Here is a 4,039-nt window from a genome sequence, read left to right on the forward strand (position 1 = left end):
GGTCCTTAGTTCAAGCTCCATCCCACATCCATTTGCCCAAACGACGAATAAGCTGCGAAAGAATGAGCTCCTGTCGCAATTGAAGAAAGAATATGCTGCTAGTCTTTTAGCCACAGACGCTCTTGAGTCAATCTCAGCTGTGGTCCTATCAGCTCAACCAGTTGCCGGTCTTGTTTGCGTAGTAAATGGTTTTGGCGGAATACGGTGTTTGAGAGTAAGCTGCTATTCAAAAATCTGGTCTGTCTGTAAGCAATTACCTTTCCTAGCTTGCTTTAGTCGGTGACTCTATGCCCTCTTCCCTCTGCTTCGACTTAAAATGTGATCTATACGCTCTTCGATATTTTTAAGGAGATCTTTTGGTCGTATCGTAGAAAAATAAAGATCAAGGCGGAGTGAGATGTCCCTGTCCTGTAACTATCAATCACTTGAATAATCGAAGAGAGATGGGATCCTAGGGCAGATGAAAGAGATGCCCGTTTCATGATCTAGGTGCCGTTGATTGATTCTACTTCTTTTCCTTCTTTCTCGAGATGTTGTTGGTCTTCAATCTACTGATCATAGGTAGAAGAGAGAGAAAATTCATCTTATATAAGGATAAGTTCGTTCTGTTGCACTTCTTCATGTCTTGGTTCACTGTCCATCTGAAGATAGGAAGTGAGGGGCGCACGGAAGGAGGTAGCTTCTTTTTCGGTCTTGTTTTTCAACAAGCGGAATAACCCAATTTGTATCTCGGCAATGAATCCCCTATTGAATTGAGATCTTTAGTACATAAATCATTTTCCATTCTTTTTGTCCTTGGCTGCATTAGAAAAACATTCTTATCTGACTTTGGATCCAGACCTTCGAACCCTGGAACGATGGAAGCTATCGAAAAACTAACTTCACTCCATCTTCCCACCCATTCTGTCGATCAAGTGGTTATAATGACCCAACCCTGGAATGAATTAGATGCATAAAGTGGTAGAGATGTTTGACTGAGATGGATGTGTCACTTGAAGCTTAGAGTTCCATGTGTCAGTCAAGCGAGAGGGCTAGATCAAGGTGGCAAGCGGAAGGAAGAGGGGCAAGCACGCTAGGCATTCCGATTGGTGCTTAGTTCACTCCGCCGCAAAGGAAAGACATTTGAACTAGACATATTTGATTTGTTCTTCCCTATTTACTAGGTTATAGGGCAAGACCCCTGATCTATTGGATGGGGGGCCCTTCTACAATAATGCTTTCTACTTAATGCTGCCAATCTCAAAATCTTGTAGTCCCTGAAATGTGATCTTGATGTTCGTCTTTCGAATGGTGTGGTGTAATCATAATGTGATGATAGATTTAAATATAGTTGGCATAAAGATAATAGGATAAGCCTGATTCTTCCTTGTGGGGTAAATCAAAGAAAGCAGCAGTAAACTATTGGATAGAAAGAGTTGAGAAGAAAACTCAAGCCTGGGGATGTTGTATAATAGTTCTTTCTTATAAAAGAGAGAGAACTACCTAATACACACACAATCTAGGCCAGGCTATTCCGACCTGAGGAGGAAGACTCTCGCAGCTACTCAGGGTATTGAGCTACTACTAGGAACGGATCCGGAGCTTTAACCAAAGGAGAGAAAAGTACCTACACCGGTTTATACAACACCGGTTCACAGACTCAACTATACAATTCATCACAATCACAGATGCAACTATACAATTCATCACATTACATCACAAAATTCCCCCGGGATCAAATAGAGATCAAACCCATCTTACTTACCAAGTTGTGGAAAGGAGTTGGATGTAATGCCTTTGTGAGAACATCTGCAATTTGTAGATCAGTTCGGAGAGAAGCTTGAATAGACCTGCAACCAACTTCTAACACACAGTCGATCTCTATATGTTTAGTACGCTGAAAACAGGATAGCAAGATGTCTGGCAGCAGTGTTATCACAAAAGGGAGGAGCAGAAGAACTCATTTGAATGCCAAGTTCCTGCAAGAAATTTGTGAGCCAAACCATTTCACTTACAGCAGATGCAAGGCTTCGATATTCTGCCTTTGCAGAAGACCTGGAGACAGTATGCTCTTTCTTAGAGCGCCAAGAAACCAGAGAGGAACCAATGAACAGAAGCCAGTTACAGAGCGCCGTGTGTCGGGACAAGAAGCCCAGTCAGAATCAGCAAAAGCCTTGAGCTGAAGATCAGATGTAGCAGAATAAAAAAGACCCGGCCCAACTGTCCCTTTCACATAGTGTAAAACCTTGTAAACTGTCTGCATATGGGCTGTACGAGATGCTGATGAGAACTGGCTTAACCTGTTGACAGCAAAAGTGAGATCTGGACGAGTAATAGTAAGATACATCAACCTGCCAATAAGCCTACGATACAACTCTGCATCAACCAGATCACCACCAGAATCCTTAGACAGCTTGAGATTAGGTTCCATAGGGATAGAAGAGGTCTCAGCGAGCCAACAAACCTGTCTCATCAAGAAGATCCAGAGCATATTTGCGTTGACAAACTGAAATACCCTCTGTAGACCGAGCAATTTCAAGCCCAAGGAAGTACTTGAGAGGACCGAGGTCACGAAGCTTGAAATGAAGTTGCAACTGATCTTCGAGAGTGTATCAGCTGGAACAAGAAATAGCTTCTCTGCGCCAAGGAAATCCGGATCTCTCTACATACTATACGAACATGAAGACTCTTTTGGAACAATTAAATGGAACTAAATCAGTACATGTTTGTGATCAGATCAGGCGGAGTCTATATGCCTTCTTCCTTTGCTACAGCTAGCGGGTATTCATTCAAAAAGAATGCATTTACCTTTCTCCCGGGAAAGTAGGACTTGCTTCTCCGTTGAGTAAGAAAAAAGGAAGAGGATTGGCTGAACGTAAACTCCATGATTGTCTCATGGATTTACAACACGATTGATCCTTCCATCCGCTCGACTATTACGGATCGGGAGATTGCGAAGGAACTCTAGGATAGTCTCAAGAAACGTTTCTCTGTTACAAACGGGGTTCGTGTGCAGCAGTTGACAAAGGAACTTGTAGGTTGTACCCAGGGGACGATGAGTGTCGAACTTTATTGTGCAAAGTTGCAGAAACTTTGGGAAGATCTTGTACAGAACATTACAGCAGGAGATTGGGCGAAAATCTATTACCTTCTCAGCATTAGTCTTCTTGGGAATGAGACAGATAACAGTGGAGTTCCATTGTTGCAGCATCTGACCTGATGAGAAGAACTCTTTGACAGCCAAGGTAAGATCATAGCCAGTTATATCCCAAGTCTTTTGGTAGAATTCAGCCGTGTACCCATCTGGTGTGCTACCTGGGGTCTTGTTCCTTGGAAGGCTATACACCACCGATTTCTTCAGCAGAAACAGGGGAATAAAGGAATCAAGGCATTGGAGCACTTGATCCTGGTGAGGCTTGAGATGCGGAGCTTGGATAGAAAGAGCTTCACCGAGAGTGGAGGAGAAGAAGTCAATACAGTGTGATTGAATTGCCTCCTTCCCTTCCAGCCTATTACCAGACGCATCCAACAAGTAGTGAACTTGGTTTCTGCTTCTTCTTCCTACAACCTTCCTGTGAAAGTATGAAGTGTTCAGATCACTTTCTATAACCGAGGTTACCCTTGACCTTCGCATCAGGAAACTTTCCTCTGCTAAAGCCAACTCTAGCCATTTCCTATGGGCAAACTTCTCTTTCCTTGCAGCTTCCTTAGTGGTGGAATTCATCAGGTCAGCCTGGCGATAGCGTCTCCAAAGCAGCTTTCACTTTCTTTTCAATCCCAGAATAATTGTCTTTGTGGAGAGATTTGATTGGTCCTCTAAGCTTCTTCAGTTTCTTGGATATGGAGAATATTGATTTCTGCGCCCCTGATATTAATAGAGGTCCAGGCTTCAGCAATCATTCCCATGAAGGTTCCTTGTGAGAAAGTTGGGAAACTTGAATGGTCTCTTGGCACTTGAGGCTTGTCTACCAAGAAGCTGGGGCTGTGGTCAGAGAACACACTTTCACCAAAAAATCCATAAGACAGAGTTCAACGCCCAAACATCATTAATCAGAATCCT

Source organism: Arabidopsis lyrata, assembly GCF_000004255.2.
Source record: "Arabidopsis lyrata subsp. lyrata unplaced genomic scaffold ARALYscaffold_9, whole genome shotgun sequence".
Classification (NCBI taxonomy): domain Eukaryota; kingdom Viridiplantae; phylum Streptophyta; class Magnoliopsida; order Brassicales; family Brassicaceae; genus Arabidopsis; species Arabidopsis lyrata.